At 31.2% G+C, this 21890-nt stretch overlaps 2 long non-coding RNA genes across 2 annotated transcripts in view; both read right to left on the bottom strand.

Moving 5' to 3' along the window:
- LOC117683041 (uncharacterized) overlaps positions 1 to 21890 on the bottom strand; it is a 139097-nt gene that overhangs the window by 45897 nt on the left and 71310 nt on the right. The window lies entirely within an intron of this gene.
- Positions 444 to 6888, bottom strand: LOC136274640 (uncharacterized). The gene is made up of 3 exons (XR_010713085.1): positions 6736 to 6888; positions 935 to 1066; positions 444 to 637 (listed from the first exon to the last, which is right to left on the bottom strand). It is a non-coding gene; the product is annotated as an uncharacterized lncRNA (long non-coding RNA).

Here is a 21890-nt window from a genome sequence, read left to right as displayed (position 1 = left end):
TAAGGCTGTGCACAAGGTAAAAGAAACATTGTCAATGGAGTGTTTACTTTTGGAAAATCCACGGCTAAACAGAGGACAAATATAAGTGAATGAATCGAGTCTAAACACCCAAGGCATACAATTAAGACTAGGTAGAATAAAGACAAACAAAATTTACAGAGTCAAGATAACAAATCAAACGCAGGCAGAGCGCTGGAGCTGAACCCTCCTTTGACGATGTTTAAAATATATTCGAGTTCGATTTTGTTTGAACTTGACATAAACATATATCACCATTTTTAAAGTCAAAACACGTTTCAAAAGATTGCAAAAATGTTTGTCGTGTTCAGAATACTTGATTCGTTTGTTGTTTTTCTTTTCAAACCGGGAATGCAAAAATGATAAACAAAATAATGTTTACTAGTCAAAATCGTTTATTAATAAAAATACATGTAAGCATTATAGAAAATCATAGTGAATCAATTTCAAACATAAAGAAAATCGTGTAATCGCAATATCTCTGTCTTAACCAGTTGACTGCCACTTGTTTGTTAGTTGACTGATCAGGTTTGGTTATTTGCAGGTGGAGGTGGTGGTGGTGGGGTGGTTGGTTTTGGAGATGGGTTACTATCCGAGTCTAATTCTGTCGAAGGAGAAGCTGCAATACATGGTTGAACGTATTTTAGTTCAAAAAAAAAAATCAATGTGACTGTTTTCAACATATTTTGTAGAGTGACATACTTACAAGTAACTTAACTTATATGTAAATTGGCTAAATCCTTTATTTTAACAGTGCCCAAATTTAAATAAACAGGCTTTAAATAACCGACACTCTCTACAAATGGTATCATCAGGGGTCAATTTTCTAAAGGTTTAATTTGATTTCATAAAGTTTTCTATTTTATTACTATTTTTAAAGGAAAATATGTTCTTAGATGATATAATTAAAACTAACAACCCAACGGTTGTCTGAGTTTATCCTCATCTTCTTCTTTTTTACTTATATTTTCATCTGAATCGTCCATATTTGAAATGCAACTGGGTTTATTGTTGTTGTTTGTTTGTTGTTGATGTTGTTTGATATTTCCTATAAAAAAAAACAATTTGACACATAACAAAACAAAATGTCGCATTGATGCACTTAAAATAAAATTGAAGTTATGGCGCCAAGACATTTTAAGTAATTGAGAACCCTGAACGAATGGTTTTATCCGGCAACTTTCATGAACAAGCAATTCTTAGAAGAGATACGCATATAAACAAGAATAATATAAACATAACTCTAAATGCAATCGGAACATAAAGGTTCCATTGAGTATTGATATAAATTTGTTGTTTATTTTTCAACTACATCTTTATAAAACACCCCCTCCAAAAATATTAAACAACCAACCAATAAAACACTCTAAAATGTATATCCTGTCCAAAGTTAAGTTCCAACGTCTTTCCGGTGTATGAATATCATGACAATATTTTTTTTTAAACCATGTGTTAATGAAATGAATCGTTTCGTTGCCACTGAAAACAAATTGTTGCTAATAAAAGTATTTAAAAGATACAAAGTCGAGAAAGTATGTTGTACGTACGAGATAATATGTTGTATGTACAAGATTTCCTGAGTAGTACATGTATCTACGAAATTTTAGTTCCTATTCATTAGGTAACATGTCGTATGTATACGGTATACTTAGTCGTAGAAACGATATATTATGTCGTATGTAGGAAATATTAGGTTGCTTTGATAAGATAACAAACGACATAAATCAATTCTAACCTACAGTATATCGAATGCACGAGATGATAAGTTTTAAGTAAGTGATACTCACTCGGAAGAACGACATCAAAAGTCGTTATAAAGATAGAAGTTATAAAGTTTGAATTTTTTTTTTTCGTTAGGATAGCTAGATGCTAATTGTACGAACAAAACTGTCGTACGAACGGAATAAATGTTCTGCGTTCGCGATTTTATATTCTCGCGATATGATACATAACAGCGAGATCGTAGATTGAAAAAGTCACTTAATATAAGGGATTTTGAGTAGTTATGGAAAAAGAAGTCATTCTTTGAGTATTATAAGGTAATATATTTGGTTGTGGCGCGGTCAAATCCTATAACAGACAAAGAGTTTTATGATAGATTTGAATACGCTCCGACTGAAATTATCCCTCACAATATTTAATGAATGATTCCTTATTACTTATTAGAGTCTTCCGTCTTCAGCGGAAGACCCTTCATATTATTCTTCGGTTTCTTTTTCCCTATAATTTCCAACGGAAGACCCTCTTATTTTGCTTCAGTTTCTTTTTATTATAATTTTATTTTTTATTTTTTTCTGACTCCTTCTCGGCTTTTTATCTCAAAAATTTTCCATCCGATTTCAATGAAATTTTCAGAGTTTTTTAAATTTACCGTGCCTCAACGATGGTAACGTTTCAGCATTTAAGTCACTTCACTTTAAATTTGACGGCCATATTTTATTATTAAAAAAGGTGATTTTGTCCGGAGAAAATCTTCATAAACTTTAAAGATATCACTTTGAAATTTTTACTGATGAAAGATATATCAATTCTATGGTGTACTGGGGGGTTTAAAATTGTATTCATCAATTTTGCTCAAAACCGGAAGTAGTTCCAATTTTTGGAAATTTTTATTTTTTTTAACAAAATAAGACAATACTACAATGTTATAACATTTGCCATGGTGAATTCAAACCTGAAAGCTGTTTTAAAATCGGACGATGCATTGCAGAGATATTAGGGATTCAAAACTTATTTTTCTGGAAATTTTGATTCCGCATTCTAGAATGCTATGCTATAAAAAATAGCATATAGTTAAAAGCGAAATTAACTCTTACCAAAAATAATCGATTCTTGTTAAATCTTACTGTGACACGTTCGGATTTTTTGTTAAGTCGTTCTTGAAATCGTAAATGTTTTTGTTAATTCGTTCTCAGAATCATTCGGATTTTGTTAAGGCGTACTAAGAATTAACCGATTTTTTAAATTGTTTGTCTAAGTTACCCTTGTAATTGGTTTAAGAACTCTTCTTCTTACAGGCACAACTAGCTTTACTCTCGACATTAACGGAAGACCCACTCGCTGCTTTGCAACGAACTTTGCTCTAGTTATTTTTTTTTTCTTCCGTTTTTTGTGCACGCGATTTCTTTGAAACGGCTCGGCTGATCTCCATCAAATTTTCAGATATAATATATTTTGGTGTGAAATTGATAGAAAATTTTTCACATTGATACCGTTATATCCGTTTTTGAGATATTGAGATTTCTCTAATTTTTATATTGGTATTTTGTCTGCGGACGTTCTCCTAAATTATAAGAGATATTTAGGTTGGTAGAGGAAAGATTGAAGTTTTGCATGATTGTTGTTATATATGTCTAGCACTACTAACGCTAAAGCTTGCTAGGGTTCGAAAATTGAGATTAAAAAATCGTCGTGAATTTTCGTTCTTTTCTTTCTTTATCTCTATTCTGGAAAATATTATGTTAAACATGTAATGTAAAAACGTTTAAATTCACACGGCCTTTTATTTGATACCAAAAAAAAAGGGATGGTCCCTAACATTAAGGACCTAGATGACTCTAAAGTCTTTTATCCATAGCCCTTTACCGAGGGATAATTGGTAATAAATTATAGAAGCAAATATGTTTATCCTACAGTTATGAAGCCCAACAGTAAAACGATTTATTCATGTGTTTCATGTGTTACGTTTTAGGGGTCAAAATTCCAAAACTTTGATCATCTATATCTCAAGAAGGAGAAGTATTTTTAAATGCACTATAGAAGAAAAAATGCTCAAAATGATGTATTTAACAACATGCAACCTTCAAAATTTGGTTCAGCGGCCCCAATAAGGAGATGAGGGACCGGCCCTTAAAACTTTTTTGTCAGATATCTTAAAAACGGTAACGAGTTTCTAAACAATTGTTGAACAAAATGTCTTAAGAATTAAGTAACCTTTTATTTGATACAAAGAAAAAAGAGCTGGCCCCTAATATTAGGGAGCTAGAGGGCTCTTAAGATTTTTTTTTCTATAGCTCATCACCGTGAGATATTTTGTAATAAATTATTGAAGCAAATATGCTTATCTTACAGTTATGAGGTCATACAGTATAACGATTGTTTTATGTGTTACGTAATTAGGGGTTTTTAGAGGTCAAAAGTCCAAACTTTTTATCACCTAGATCACCTATATTTCAAAAAGGTAAAATATTTTGAAATGCACTTCAGAAGAAAAGAGGCTCAAAATGATGTACTCAACATGCAACCTACAAAATTTGATTCAGTGGCCCCAATAAGGAGATAGATAAGGGACCGGTCCCTAGAACGTTTATTCTCAGATTTCTCAAGAACGGTAACGAATTTGTTGTTGTTGAACAAAGTGTCTTTAAAAAACCTTTCATTTGATACCACGAAAAAGGGACTGACCCCTAATATTAGGGACATAGAGGGCTCTAAAGTCTTTCCTTTAGCTCTTTACCGAGGTATATTTTGTAATAGATTATAGAAGCAAATATGTTTATCTTACAAGCTTTATCATGAAACCTTCAAAATTTGGTTCAGTGGCTCCAATAAGTAGAAATGGGACTGGCCCCTACGTTTTTTTTTTCTCAGATATCTCAAGAACGGTGAGGAATTTCTTAACACTTGTTGAACAAAGCTCTTACAACTGAAACAAAATAGTATCTGGCCCTTCGAATGTAGACCCCGTTTTTCTATTCTAAAACATGTTTAGCTGTTAAACAACAATATCAAGATCGAACATTTATCTGAAATTCTAAAATCAGACGGAAGACCTCCTCGTTGCTCACAACGAGATCGTGTCTATATGTTGTTGTTTTTTTTTTATAATTTGTAGCAATTGTACGATTAAATAAATGAATATTGATATAATTATGTGCGTTGCATTTGTTTTAATTATGCTTATGCATGTAAGTGCATTTGTTTTTATACAAATCCCCTTAGCTTGCGTCCCGGCAATACGTGAATTTTTTGGATTGTAGAATACTAAATTGAATTGTAGTTTTATCACCAAGATACTGTAAAATTGGAATATTTGTATTTAAAAGATAGTAGGCCCTTTTAATGCGATGATACAAAATACTAGATATTAGTGATTTTATTGTTTATTCAAATTTTATATAAATTACATTTACTAAAATTGCAAATGTAAAGCTGATCAAGCGGTTGTATACATTTGGTAGCATAACGCCTTCCTCATTTCATGAAACGTAACTCAAGTTCACTTTTTCTACCGTTTATTTATACATTTACGTATCTACAAAACTTTAACAAAACACACAAATCCAAGTAAAGAACTCTGTCAGGTGTAGAGTGTCCATTCCCTAGCCTCTTCTTGTACTGTTAACTTAGGACGAAGATGTGTCCCAAGATAAATCTTGTATATATACGTTAAAAAGCTTCATGAACATTTCTACCGGTGTACAGTTGTAGACTTGTTTTAAGCGGTTCAATTTTCGACAATATTTCAATTAAATCGGTCTATTATTCAAGTATTGCAATAACAATATTTCAAAGTTTATATCTTATTGATACCTTTAAACTAGTTTAAAATATAAAACGAATCCCAAAATAAATATACAGGTTTGACTCGAAAAAAGTCTGCTTACATTGAAATATATTTACTTTAAATTAAAGTTGTGTTTACACAGGGTTTGAGTTGTCAAACTTGGATTGCTATAATGTTCATGTAACCACATTCATGGATATAATTTTCATTGATTTGTTTTGATGTATATTAATTCAATTAAATACTTGCTCATTATGTATTTGATATATATTATACAAAAACAAAGGAAGAAACGCTTATTTATTTTGAATTATCCAGTGAACAGTTATAAAGTTCATAAAGTCAATCGTACTGACCAGAGAGAGAGAGAGAGAGAGAGAGAGAGAGAGACAGAGACAGAGAGACGGAGACACAGAGAGAGAGAGAGAGAGAGAGACAGACAGAAAGACAACAGACAGACAACATTGTACTAAATAGTGAAATTTCCATCGACAATGGCTGCCGATTTTTATTTATGATTACTGAAGATAGACTTCGATAGTACTATTATTACGATGTGATATGTCCCTCATTCCGTTTTTCTTTTTTAAGAGATTTGTTTGTAAATGAGAAAAAGGATTCCCTCGACTACAAGTGGTTAGAAAAATGCAGTAGATAAGATAAAACCTTCCTGGTTGGTCTGACCTACACCTTTTTTTTTTAAATATTTCCAAATGTAAAACAAACATTCATTTATCTATTTATTCAGGATACAAGTAAGTATCCATCAATGTAGAATTTTGACTTTAGAATATTGTATAAACAAACTCACAAAAAACAAACAATCTAAAAAGTGAGATTTCATTATTTGTTTCACTAATCAGTAATGCAAGATCTTATTCACTACCAATCAAGAAAGAATGTGAATAGAAGCCTTGCATGAGTACAGCTATCCATTTTAATTTTATCAATGCTTGATAAATTACATTCCAAAGGAGTGTTTTGATGTTTATTCTTTTATAGCCCCCTTTTTATTAGGTATACCTTTAAAATGAATATTTATCTGGCGACTAAAATCTAAAAGATAGTCGGTTTCATTCGTTACGTATGACTTTCGATTTGAATTCAAAATATGGTTGATCGTGAATAATATTGATTTAACAAATTCATTGTGCTACATTAAATTTAATCTTGACACCTTTAATCAAAATGACGATATTCATCTTACTTACCTAAAGTGATAACGTTCGGTAAAACACACCAAGAAAGCTTATAAAGAATAAACTGAATAAGGAAAACTCAGTGTAATGGAAATCGATAATTTCTTTAAACTACCAATCCCCTGTTTACTTATCTCCTATATATGGAGTGGAGAGATAACCAGAAGAGATAAGGGTGCATTTTATCAAGAAACAAACCTGAACAAGCATTATATTGTCAGCTTATTCATTCGAACTTACAAAACTTTAAAAATGTGTTTACAGGTAACTAACCATTTAAATGGAAAGGAAATAAAACTGTGCAACATGCACGCTCTCTACAACCAGACGACATGTGTTAAAAAGATGTTCTTATCTGTTTGTCTCATTCAATTCAAAACTTTGGCAATTAGATAACACTTTTGAATTGATTTTAAAATTCAGGATACTGCCTCTCGAAGCTGTATTAGCTGTCGAATTCATGTCCGCGGAGAATATAATTATACTTTTAAAGTAAATCCACCCTCCTGTGACGTCATACATTTTACATAAACCATGAATTCATTAAAACTCTTGCAAGTAGAATTGTAATTTCTAAGTTATTATAGGTGCACATCAAAAACTCAAATTATTGTTTACTTGGAGATATTTTATAAGCGTTTTTCATCATTATATTCGACATAATTCAATAATAACAAAGGGAAATAACTCTTTTCTATTTTTCTCTAAGTGATATATCTAAATGCTATAGTTTTTCTTATGTAAACAATTTTTTCTTTTTTTTTTAATCAATTTTAGATTTCTGGCATAGTAAGCAATAAAATTTAAATACATAAACAAGTATCTATCCACTTTTATTTAATTCTTAAACAAGAAAAAGTGTGTCGTATGTATACGGTATACTTAGTCGTAGAAACGATATATTATGTCGTATGTAGGAAATATTAGGTTCTTTTGATAAGATAACAAACGACATAAATCAATTCTAACCTACAGTATATCGAATGCACGAAATGATTAGTTTTAAGTAAGTGATACTCACTCGGAAGAACGACATCAAAAGTCGTTATAAAGATAGAAGTTATAAAGTTTGAATTTTTTTTTTCGTTAGGATAGCTAGATGCTAATTGTACGAACAAAACTGTCGTACGAACGGAATAAATGTTCTGCGTTCGCGATTTTATATTCTCGCGATATGATACATAACAGCGAGATCGTAGATTGAAAAAGTCACTTAATATAAGGGATTTTGAGTAGTTATGGAAAAAGAAGTCATTCTTTGAGTATTATAAGGTAATATATTTGGTTGTGGCGCGGTCAAATCCTATAAAAGACAAAGAGTTTTATGATAGATTTGAATACGCTCCGACTGAAATTATCCCTCACAATATTTAATGAATGATTCCTTATTACTTATTAGAGTCTTCCGTCTTCAGCGGAAGACCCTTCATATTTTTCTTCGGTTTCTTTTTCCCTATAATTTCCAACGGAAGACCCTCTTATTTTGCTTCAGTTTCTTTTTATTATAATTTTATTTTTTTATTTTTTTCTGACTCCTTCTCGGCTTTTTATCTCAAAAATTTTCCATCCGATTTCAATGAAATTTTCAGAGTTTTTTAAATTTACTGTGCCTCAACAATGGTAATGTTTCAGCATTTAAGTCACTTCACTTCAAATTTGACGGCCATTTTTTATTTTTAAAAAAGGTGATTTTGTCCGGAGAAAATCTTCATAAACTTTAAAGATATCACTTTGAAATTTTTACTGATGAAAGATGTATCAATTCTATGGTGTACTGGGGGGTTTAAAATTGTATTCATCAATTTTGCTCAAAACCGGAAGTAGTTCCAATTTTTGGAAATTTTTATTTTTTTTAACAAAATAAGACAATACTACAGTGTTATAACATTTGCCATGGTGAATTCAAACCTGAAAGCTGTTTTAAAATCGGACGATGCATTGCAGAGATATTGGGGATTCAAAACTTATTTTTCTGGAAATTTTGATTCCGCATTCTAGGTTTAAAAAATAGCATATAGTTAAAAGCGAAATTAACTCGTACCAAAAATAATCGATTTTTGTTAAATCTTACTGTGACACGTTCGGATTTTTTGTTAAGTCGTTCTTGAAATCGTAAATGTTTTTGTTAATTCGTTTTCAGAATCATTCGGATTTTGTTAAGGCGTACTTAGAATTAACCGATTTTTTAAATTTTTTGTCTAAGTTACCCTTGTAATTGCAATTGCAATTGCAATATATGGAATACAAGTGAAATCGACATGAGCAGAGGCAAGGAAGATGCAACAAAGGAAGATTTCATTGAGAACATATTGATAGTTATCAACTAGTAATCATATTCTAATGTCGCTTATATTTCAAATCATTGCATATTGGTATTTCAATTCTTATATGGTAACATTCCTTTAAAGCTAATGAGTTAGTATTGATACTTTTATCTGTTGTTTTTTAAAACAACTTTATTAAACTTGCTGATTATTTAAAGTGATAGTCAGTACATAAGAAGTATGTGAAACTTAAGACATTGTCTCATTATTCTTCATTTTATTATAATAAAGTATTTTATATTTGATTTTTTTTAGGAGATTTTACCTTTTGATATACAAAATGAAGAAGGTACGAATTTTCATGAATAGTTCATGAATTTTATTTTTGAATTATTCATGAATGAAATTCATAATGATATTCATGTACAGTTCATGAAGATTCATTTAACTTATTCATGAACAGTTCATGAAGATCCGATGAACTTATTATTGGACATTCATCAAATGATGAAGCTTCATGAATATAACTGTTCATGAATTATTCATGAAAAAGTATGTTCATGAATATTCATCAACATTTTTTCATGAACAAAAATTCATGACTTTAAAATAAGTTCATGGGATCCACATTAACTTTTCATGAACATTTCATGAATATAATTCATGAATCATTCAAGGAAAAATCATGAATTGTTCATGATCATCTCGCAGGGGGCTGCTACTTTGTATTGAGTTTTCATTTATTAGAATGAATATCACAGAAAAGAGCTCCGGTTGGAATTTATATGACCTTCACTTAATATTTAACGTATTTGATAATTTATTCTATAGATTTCATCAAAGCAGCAGCACTTTTTAATGAATTAAGCATTCCCTTAATTTATATCCAAAAGATCGTAATGATCTGTTTAGTGTATGCCCTTGTAACAAGCGGATTCATATAGGCTTTCCGATGTCAAACACAACAAATTTGTACAGTTAACACTCTAGAAAAGAAATAATACAAGCTCTAAAAAATAATCACATGCCGATTCAAAACAAGCATAATATGTAGGATTTATTGGTATGGTTATTGTTTTAAGATTGTTTTCTGTTCACTTATAAAAAGCATTTTTCAATGTTAAAAAAATTGATTGATCTGCCTTCCTACACACAAAATATGCGTCAAAATTTACAGCATGACGTCACATCGACAAGTGCACCACGATCAGTCAGTTGTTTATATTTATCGTTGTTGGACATGTATTTGACTACAATGTTGCACGCATAGGTAATTTACTAATTTTTAATCTAGTTTAATGTTTTCGTACCCATAACAATCGGGATTTACTTTATTTTTTAGCATTTATGACGACTTGTTGCTTTTTGTGAGGTCATAGTTAACATTTCCCGTACTTTTTGGTCGGCGTGATCACAAAGTAAACCTTTAAAGGACTGGGGTATTCAAACGTGCACTGCAAAGGTAAGAACACATCTGTAATATAAATTTTAGAAATGTACATACAAGTGTTCTTTTGAAATCGTGATGTCGAATACAATTTGTATTTACGTTTTTTTTTTATTGATCACAGTCAAAACAAACATCATTGTTTTTCAATTTTCACTCACCAAAACCAAAACGAGATTGTGATCTTTGATAAGGTTTCATTAAACGAAGGAAATGCGTACAATGTCACTTCCGGAATATTTATAGTACTGGCTGATTGAATATATTCTTTTTCTTGGACGATATTGACAAAAGGTGGTGGATCTGTCAATAATTTCATCACTCTCATTATGCTCAATGGTCGACCAATTGCACTTAACTATACCGATGAAAGAGGACGACGGGTTGGATACGCTATGTCATCTTCACATTTTAACATTAAAATGAACACAGATGATGAAGTGTGGATACATGCTGATGGCATCCATGAGCAGTATTTTTATGGTGGAGAGTTGTAATATTTTCAGGACTAAATCTAAAATAGAAATTATAACTATGCTAAACATTTAAAGCTACTAATGTTTATACTAAATTTTTGAAAAAATTGATAACGTTTGCTTACAAAAAATTGAATTACATATTTCTAACATTTAGATTAATACCTTTCAAAAGACACTGTATCATTTTTTATTAAAATTTATTTTGTCAATATTCAATTTTTTAAATGCTTAATTATGTATATTCATCAACATTGGTCAACCTAAAATACAGAGGCGTATTGCAATTAAATTAAAATTCATACACGCTTTTTGATATCATTTCTTTTATTTCTAGAGACATTATACGCTGTGAATGTAAAATTCGAATAAAAAATCATTTATCATTTATTTAAAGATAATTACCATATTGGTAGCAAGTACTGAACATTTGTATTTTTCCTCACTTTAGAGGTAGCTCAAGAATAGTACATGAAAACGTAATGAAACACAAATCAATTTTTAAAAACATATGTGTCTTTATTTTCTGGTTTTTTGTTTTGTTTTTTTTTTTTTTAGGGCTTTTCGACTTTCGGTCGAAAAGACCTATTGTTTTCGTCTTTTTTTATTATTATTCTCGACAGGATTTGTGTCAGCGATATTTTGAAAACGGAAAAGAATATTAAAACAATTATGAAACATTCTTAGAGCAATTGTTGATGACACACGTATGTAAGGTTTTGGACTTCCGGTTCCGTTACTTCCGGTTTTTACAAGGATATTATTAAGAATTGAATGAAGCGCAATATCTTACTTACTTTTTGAGTTAGAGCAATCAAATTTTAGAACAAGATGTATCTTGTCAAGTTCTCAGTGTAAACGTGTTTTTATATCTGATCGTTTTTGAGATATTAGACCTCAAACCTGAGAAAGGGGGGGGGGGGATAAAAAACGAAAAATTTCAAATGTCCTTCAAAATTTAAATTGACGGTTTAATATTGTTTAGGTAGGAGTAGTTAACATACGCTCTAAGTCTCAACAAAAAATATTGAGTACTTCCGGTTTTATGAGTTGATGAAAATCGTCTATGGGAGTTTCAATGTTAAATTGAAATCATGCGTTCCAAGTTTTCTCAAAAAGTTTTCAAATAAACATTACAATATTTCACTAGTATAATAACACACAAAATGCGCAGACCGGAAACTGTTTTGGGTACACAATTTGAAAAAATTAGGGATCTGCAGGGGCCAACGTTCAAAACAGCCCTTTAGCTGTAACGTTTTTGGTTTTTTTCTGATTTCCAAATTTTTTTCGGTTTATTGTTCAGAATAAAGAGTACAATCTTAAAATTATGGTCCGAGGGGCCACTTTTTGACTACTTATAGGGGTTTGAAAGGCTAAAGATCACAACTGATTGAAATTTCAATTTTGTTTTTAGAAAGAGTTATTTCGCTTTGCTCTATGAATATAAAGCATGAATACTGAGGGCATACAAAGTTTTGTGTCCGAGGAATGAATACTTACTTTAAAAAGATTTTTTGAAAATATTCTTCCGGAAATAAGAAGGCTTAGCGTAGCTATTTGTTAAGTTCTGGAGTTATCTTTCTTTTGGCATTTCACTACTCGTACGTTCCTATCTAAGCAACTGGTTACACCAAGGCGTTAAAACAAATTTGAAATAGATTAGAGATGATAATGGGGCTAATTAGGGATAATGGGGCTGTCGAAAAGCCCTTACTCTTTGTTGAAAACAAAAAAAATTCTAGTTATTTTCGGGTTTGTTTTGTTTTTGTTTTTGTTTTCTTTTGTTTTTTTTAATAATTGAAAACAGCTGGAGGGGATTAAAAATCCAATTATCCATTTTTGTGTTAAATTTTATCTTAGACATTTTGGTGGCATCATCTTTATACTCAAAGAAGAGAACTAAACTCTGTAATATTTTGAATACTTTTACGTTGTACAGTTAGGGAAAACTAGACCCTTAATGTGTTGTCCATATAACTAGTAGATAATGTAATGTATACCTAATAAAATTTCGGTTAAGTATATTAAAGAGACTTCATTTCAGTGTTACTCCCTGAGATACTACTGTAGGATCATCTTATAAAAACATACGCTGCTGCTCTTAACACATAAAGGCATTTTTACCGAATGTGAAGGTCAAGGTGGATCATGGCTTAGATTATATGTGTACATCTGTTATATGTATATACGTAATATTGATTTAAACTGTACATATAATATTTTAATCAAGTTTCGCTTAATAGATTAGTTTTTGTATGCGTTTAAGAGCTTAAGGTCACAAAGAAGTTAATAAACAAATTTATATTTGCCTGGTGTGTTATAATCGAATTAAAGACGAATTATCCTTGCAGTGCCAGTGTTATTTCTTGTCTCACAGAACCCCCCCTCTTTATCTCTCTCTCTCTCTCTCTCTCTCTCTCTCTCTCTGTGTGTGTTTTAACCGTCCTTGTTTGTTATTGACTATGGTTCATGACAATTATTTGATCTGTAACATTGTATGTAAACAGATACAACGCTTTGGTTTCAAGGCCTTAAAATGTGATGTTTGATTTTTAAATTATGTAATAAGATTTTTTTATATTAAAAGAAATGTAAGAAAAATATGTATACGATGGCCTAAAGTTGTACGACAGAACCAAATAACATAGCTATAGGAAACTGTGTGAGGAAAATGAAGACCTTGGCAAGTTAACCGAGCTTATTTTTTTACATTACAATATAGTCATTATTTCATATTAATTTTATAAGACGTTGGCAGTATCAATTGTTATAGTAAATGTTCTCGTATGGGATGGATAACAGCGATCATTTTGTAATTAATTTCATCTTTCAGAGGTACTTTTTTGTCAAAATTAACATAATATTTTCTTACGAGTATGTGTATATTTGCAAGGCTTTAAAATGTTTCAATGCTAACCATAGTGAATGCTTGATACGAAAGCATCGCACTTAATCAGCAATTAAAAGGTATTAAAATAAGAGATAAATAATGACTGGATTAGCAAAGGGCAACTGTTCTCTGTATAGTAGTAGTAGTATTTCCAACTAAACGTTGGGTGAAATGGAAATGTGTGAGCTGATTTCGACTGAATAGTTGACAACAAAATTAATCCAAGTAGGAGCATTTTTTTTAAAACATACCCATCAAATGATCGTTTAGCGTGAGGTGCTTGTAATTTGATAGTAAAAGTGGTTTGAGCTTTTGTATAAAAGTCATCATAAGCCTAGGATTATCAGAGTTTCGTTTTCCCTCAGGAATGAATAACAATATGGCAAGGTAATCTCTCTCTCTCTCCCTCTCTCTCTCTCTCATATGAAAATAATCACTTAAAGTTTTGTAATTTTAATTGTAAATATCATGTTCAGAATTTGCTATTTGTTGATGAGCTTCATTCTTCTTGTGGCGGTAACTGCAAATGAAACTCCACAACAAGTGGTGTCTAGATACAACAATTACAAGGCGATATGCAGTGGATTGGGTTTTGAAAAAGTGCACTGCAAAGGTTTGGAAAATGTTTTATATTTAAATTTTTATTGATACATGTATCTAGATTCCATGCACAAATTACCAAGAACCTTTAAATAAATGATATGTAGAGCTGTGCTAAAGTCTAATGTTATATACTCATGTTTAAAGTTTTATGATGTTGTCTATGGAATAAAGATCAAATAATTCTTTGAATATTATGAGGTGATAATTTTGGCTGGGACGTAGTCAAATTTAGATAGGTATATTTGATCACATCCCAACCGATATTATCACCTTGTAATATTTAAGAATGATTCATTATATTTTCAGCAATTGTACGATTAACTATTATAATATTGACATACATATCCTATTTTCATTTCTTTTAATTATAAAAATCCCTCTTGCCCCCACCCCCCCCCTCCAAACAATACGCCATTTGAATCAATTGGACTGTACAATATAAAATTTATTTGTAGTGTTATTACAGACAAAAACACTGAAAATGTAAATATTTTTAATCACTTTCATGTCATTGGCTTTCTTTTATGATATTTGATTTTTTTTTTTTAGAACCGAAAATTGATAACATTGCTTTCCAATCTACACTTACCAAGCATTTGGAAAACCTGAAGGCGAAAGAGACTGTGGTCTTTGATAAGGTGTCGTTAAACGAAGGAAACGCATACGATAAGAGATCCGGAGTATTTACAGCACCGTCTGATGGAATCTATTCTTTTACATGGACAATATTAACAAAACATGGAAAATATTTTGTATCTGAAATTGTGCAGAATGGCCAAAAAGTTGCATACAATAATTCTGATGGAAGGGGTCACAGTGGATGGCCTATGTCAACCTCACATGCTAACATCAAAATGAAGAAAGGCGATAAAGTCTGGATCAGAACCAAGGACATCTCGGGGTACTATGCCCATGGTGATGATTGGTGTTGTTTTTCTGGAATAAAATTGTAGTATACCTATAGCAACATCAAAATAAAGCAACACATTGAAAATATTCAATTGTTTTGTATTTATTAAATTAAACGCAGTGAAGTATTTTTTTGTTCTGTCATATGAAAATAAATTTTGACAAAATACATTCACCTGCTACGCTCACACTTATATTCTAAAAAAGCGAAAGTCAAGGATGCCTTCCCTATGATAAAGTGATGCTGTTTACCTTATGTGAACTTGCTTAACCTTTTATAATCCTCGCCTTTCACGTAATATAATTTTTGGTAAGCGTTGTTGACGTGACTTTACGTGCTATTAACCACAATTTATGCGAATATATTATCTCTAAGTTGAATTATCAACATATTTAATTTCTGATCGTTCATTATTATCGCAACTGGTAAGAACATTAGCGATATATAAAGCCGTGTGGTATGTAAATGAGTCTTCTCCGACCTGATGAATTCCATTCATATCTCTACTTATCGGTCCACCCATTCTATTCATCTTTATTCATTAAAAAGACAGTGTTGCAAACCAGAATGAAATTCAACGGTATATGGTGTAGAAACCGACGATTTTGAGTCAGCAATTGCTATAGAAAAGTATAAAGCTATTAAAATCAATTAGGACGTGTCAATTCTATTCACTCATGTTAAAATCATTGAAATTATAATATAATTTCTAGTATTCATTATTTGAATAGCGTTCAAATGTTTATGAGTATCATCTTTTCCCGATCTGCAGTAACAACATATTCAGGGCTTTTCCCAATTATCAAGAGATTAAAAAAAAATAATTGTTTTCTGCAAACTATGGTGGCATATCTCTGCCCCTTGTGTGCAAGTTATTTTTTTATGAAATATGTTGACATGCAAAATAAATATGTTGACATGCAAGATAAATATGTTGACATGCAAGATAATTATGTCAACGTGCAACATAACTATTTTGTCATGCAAGAAAATTGCAATCAGATAAGAATTACACAAAATCTCAAAAAATCTCAAATATCGCCCACCTGTGACATCCAAGATGCTTGATGCTATCTGTTTATGTCGACATGCAACTTATTTATGTTTACATGCAAGATAAATATGCTGACATGCAAATTATTTAGGTCGACATGCAACTTATTTATGTCAACATGCAACTTATTTATGTTGACATGCGAGATAAATATGTTGACATGCAACTTATAAATTGTATGTCAACTTAACTAAGTTGCATGTCAACTTAACTAAGTTGCATGTCGACATAAATATGTTGCATGTCGACATAAATATGTTGCATGTCAACTAATTTATCTTGCATGTTAACATAACTAAGTTGCATGTCGACATAAAAAAATTGCATGTTAACATAAATAAGTTGCATGTTGACATCAATAGGTAGCGTATCTTGCATCTTGGATGTCACATGTTGGCGATATTTGAGATTTTTTATTACTCTTTTTTGATCACAGTTTTCTTGCATGTTAACATAGTTAGTTGCATGTCAACATCTTTATCTTGCATGTCGACATAATCAACAGAAAAATAACTTGCACACAAGGGGCAGAGATATGCCACCATAGCAAACCATTTATTTTTAAACATGTTTGAAAAAGACCTAACGTATTTGTTTCATAATATGTCTTACCACTGTCGCAAACACGGGGTAGTCAATATATGTACAACACGGACTCAGGATCTACCATAATTGAGACGATGATGATCGTCTACCACCTTGTCAACGGGAACAATGTGAAAACAAATCGGAGACATATGAAATAAAACCGCATAAACTGCAAAACTTCATTTCCAATTTTCGGCCAAGAAGGTTTACAATTATTAATAAAAGTCTTTAATAAAAGATTTAGTAGTCTTTATGAATGCGGTTAATATTTTGATGTACACAATTGTAAGGCAAAGCGTTCTAAATCAAACATTCTTTCAATTTTTTGAAAATACATCGTTAAACTAAATGAATCTACTGTTTTTAAAAAGATAGAACAATATCCCGGTTTTTTTTCAATCGTTTTGTATAAGAAGTAGTAGTTTTTTTAAGTAAAAGTTTCATTCTTATTTTGTCTCAGTTGATTGAATCTCCTAATAAACATGTCAAGCATTTTGTCAAAAAAGATATTTGTATGGTACTTACATACAAAGCATCGACATGCAAAATGCAGTACATGTTTTCTTAGTATTTTTGACAGAATTTGAAGTACATGGATTGTTTTCAGGAAAAAAAATTGACACTTAATAGGAGCCGATTTGCTCCAGTTGTTGTTGACATACGGCTGAATTGAAATTGAAGGAAAGGACAGCACATCACTCTCTCTCTCTCTCTCTCTCTCTCTCTCTCTCTCTATCTCTCTCTCTCTCTCTGTATATACTAATATCTATATTATATCTACTTTTTTACATCAGATGTTTGTTATTGATCAGTGTCATGACAGACGCTTCACCTGGAACACCAGTTGGTTACCAGATACAATAGACCTACATTCACGTATACTTTACAAGTTAAAAAAAGCGTGCGACATTAAATGTTTATATGATACATCTATGGGTAATTTTATGCTTTTTTTAAATATTAGAAGAAATTAGATATTAGAAAATTTTTGTTAAGGCACTTTTTTAAAAGCAATACCCTCAAATCAATTCACCAGATGAGAAGTACACATTTAACCCTAACAGTTTTGTTTTAATTTGACAGATCTGAATTTATCAGACGTAATCAAGAACGAAATTGCAATCTCTGCTAAGGTGTTATTAATCAAAGTAATAAAGTAAAGGTACTGGATTACATTATGGGCCTCAAGAAGGGGTACATACTGCCATCTACGAATAAATGTCTATCTGGAAAAACAACCTCAGAACTACAATTTCACACACAATTTGTTATATTATAATGCAAATATCGTGATGTATTGTTGTTTAAACTAATTATGGGGCTGATGCAAATAGTTTTCAAATCTTTCTCAGAAGAAATACAATGCAATCTTCTTAATAGAGAGCTTTGAAAACAGTCGCAAGATGATGCATTTTTTGATACATGTATAAGTGTAAAGGAATCCTAAAAAAGTATATTCCCATAGCAGATCGTACACTCTAGACCATTAGGTTCCAGAAGTGATCCAAATCCAAAACCTACAAAAGGAATATATAATGAAAAACTTCAAGGGCAGTCTCAACATAATTAGCAGTTGTTTAATTAGTACTTCCTTGATGTTCTTAGAAATGACAAATACTATTTTTTCTTTGTTATTTTAACATATTTTTCAAGTCTGCACGTTTGTGTATGTGAGAAACAAATATATGCATCATCAGCCCATATCACATCATCTTGTCTGAGCGACCTTGACAAGGTTTTGAAAATGAGTAACACAAAAATAATGTAGTGAAAATAAAATAATAGTCAACGATCATCTGTTTTTTAAGTTTAGATTGTCACGTTATTTTACAATTGTGTGTGTAGATGTGCAAGGCTCTGGGATGTATGAAATGTTAAATTTATTTCACCAAGGACTTTTTGTATATTTAAAGCAAAGACAAGGACCTTCGTTAAAAAGTATAAAGATCCAAAAGAAGAGATGAATTTTATACATATGATAATATTGAAGAGCAATCATCCTTTTTATATTGGTTGTCAGTAAAGTTGGATGAAATGAACATGTAAAATGGTTGCCAAAGGAATAAAAATATGGTAGCTGATAAAGTTTCTTTCATTTAGACAGTGCACCAACGATGTTCACAAGATTGATATAAATAAGGGCAATAATATCCAACAAATTATTGTATAGCGTGAGTAGTTGGTAATTTGATAATAAAATTGCGATTTGAGCTATCATTTAAAAAATCCGCCCAAGCCAAGCGATATCTGGGCTTTTTTGTCAGGAAATATAAAAAATATGACGAGGTATTATCTCAATCCGTTTCTCTCTTTCATGGATACCTATACTACAAGTTTTTGTGATTTTTAATGATATTTTATATTTTCAGAATCTGCAATTTGTTTTTGATCTTCGCTCTTCTTGCGGCGGGAACTGCACATGAAACTCTTCAACAAGTGGTGACAAGATACAACAATTATAAAGCGATATGCAATGGAATGGGTTTTGAAAATTTGGGCTGCAAAGGTTCGGAATACATTTAGTAAACATTTTTTTTTATATAACAAAGGTTCGAAAAACCATGAATCGATGTTCAATTTTTATGTTATGATTTAAGGATGTGTAGTTAATGATTAGGGTTTTCCATGACCCGTTTAACTGTGTAGTTTAAGAATCACAGTTTGATTTTTTTCCCCAACACTAAAGTTCCTCTTGCAAAATTGCTGTAAAATTTCATGTAATACTCCTCTCATTATGCTAATAGGTTTTAATTGAATGCAGTAAATTTAAAGCAACAAGATTTATTCGTTTTAAATCACCCTACAGCACTTTACAATTATTTTTTTTTTATTTCACGCACAAAATTTCCAAGCCAAAGACAAAAAGTCACTTCTGATCTGAATTTTTGCAGCTGTCGTGTCAATAAAAATTTATAATTTAAAAGTAATTCAAGCTTTCGACTAGAATAATAATTTGCACCATAGAAACTTTTAATATGATTGAGAATCCTAATGATGACTATAACAAAAACATTCAAAAAATAATCTTTAATCGAATTCATACCATTTCGTGTTTTATAGTACACTGTATTTCTTATTATTATCTTAATGTTGTATTTATGATTTTGAAATAGATCCTATTGCTTTCCAATCCACAATTACAAAGAATTTGGAAAACATGAAAAACCAAGAAACTGTTAACTTTGATAAGGTTTCACTAAACGAAGGAAACGCTTACGATAAGTCTTCCGGAATATTTACAGCACCGTCCGATGGAATTTATTCCTTTACGTGGACAACATTAACATCAGCGGGTAAATATTTTGTCACCGACATTGTGCGGAATGGAGAAATGATAACAAGAAACTATTCTGGTGGAAGGGGTCGGGACGGATTTGGTATGTCAACCTCACATGCAAACATTAAAATGAAGAAAGGCGAAAAAGTATGGATTAGAACCCATGGAAGCTTTGGTCAGTTTGTCCATGGCAGTGGAGAATGGTGTTTCTTTTCTGGAGTAAAATTGTAGCATATCTATTACGATATCAAAATAAAGTTTTTTTGAAAAACATTCAACAGTTTTGTATTTTCAAAATGCACGACAGTCCTGATACACACAGAAATATGTCTTACGACAAAAAATATTTGAATAATATTATTCATACTCAGAGACATGTTCATTTGGTTTGTAAAAATGTTCTAAATTATCTCACTCAAAAATGAAAATCTGAAATTAATTTTTTTTAAGCAAAAAAGGTCGATGAATGATTGATAAATAAATGACACAATGTGGCATAGATTTTGTTCAAAATGTTGGTTATTCAGTCTAGCGCAAAACTGTATGCACCATAACATTTATTTTGATGAGGAACTGTAGTTTTATAGCGTGACGATCCAAATTAAACTTGTCCGATCTTCAGAAACAATTAATTCAGGGTATTTTTCAAGATTTTAATACTAAAATGTATTATCAACAAATCAAACAAAAATGAAACAAAATTGTTTGTACTACTATTCATTTTTCAAATCTGTTTGACAAAGACATACTACCTGTATTTTTCATCATATGTCATCACTGTCACAAATATCGGATGATATGTGCATCGCATACTCCCCGACCATGACTTGAGACGACAGTGGAGGTCGCCTATCACCAAAATGTCAACGGCAACGTCATGAAAACACCATGGAAACATATTTATTATTACATATAATCTATATTGAAACAATAACTCTTAAAGCTTTATATGCCGAATTCAATGAATGTTTTAAAGGAAAGGTATTTTGGGTTTTTCATCAAACGACATGTACAAAGGTTATACACTGCAAATTAAAGAATTTTATTCAAATTATTTAAAGTTTGCATTCAAATTAATATTGTATCATGGAGATTATTTAGAAGAGTTGAATATAATTTCCATTTTTTTTCGCTCCGGTAGGACTGTGAAGCTCCCCTTTGAAATATTCATTATCCTGTCATGTCCCAAACTATTTCAGTGTCGTGATCGGCAGTGTGCTGTCACATTCAAAGAAAAAAGAAAAAAAAAGAAATGTTTAAGTCGAGGGTCCCCCGAAATGTGTCATAATCATTTTACGTTCTTTTATGTATTTTCTGGTAATGTTTAAAATGGTGGTTTACATAGCCGGAACAGGTCTGTGACTCCCGGTCTGAAAATAATCGGATGGAAGCCTGGGGAACTCATTTTCGTTCCTGTTAAATGTTTTAATTTACAGTGTACAAACACTGGCGCTAGTTTTGAACTAATTATTCTTAATTCCAAACACATTTTGTATCAATAACTGATTCTATGACATATTTTTACATATATCGTCACGTTACTTGCCTCTTTATATTCGTGTAAACTACATCGATCACCAGCCCCGTAAAGTGAAGTGGTGCAGTTTGTTTACATGTGAAAATGGCGACTCCTGGTCTGTACGTGAATTAAATAT

The sequence above is a fragment of the Magallana gigas genome, chromosome 4 (genome assembly GCF_963853765.1).
Source record: "Magallana gigas chromosome 4, xbMagGiga1.1, whole genome shotgun sequence".
In the NCBI taxonomy this organism is placed as follows: Eukaryota; Metazoa; Mollusca; class Bivalvia; order Ostreida; family Ostreidae; genus Magallana; species Magallana gigas.
Note: the sequence above shows the minus strand (reverse complement) of the source record. Positions and strands in the feature narration are given on the sequence as shown.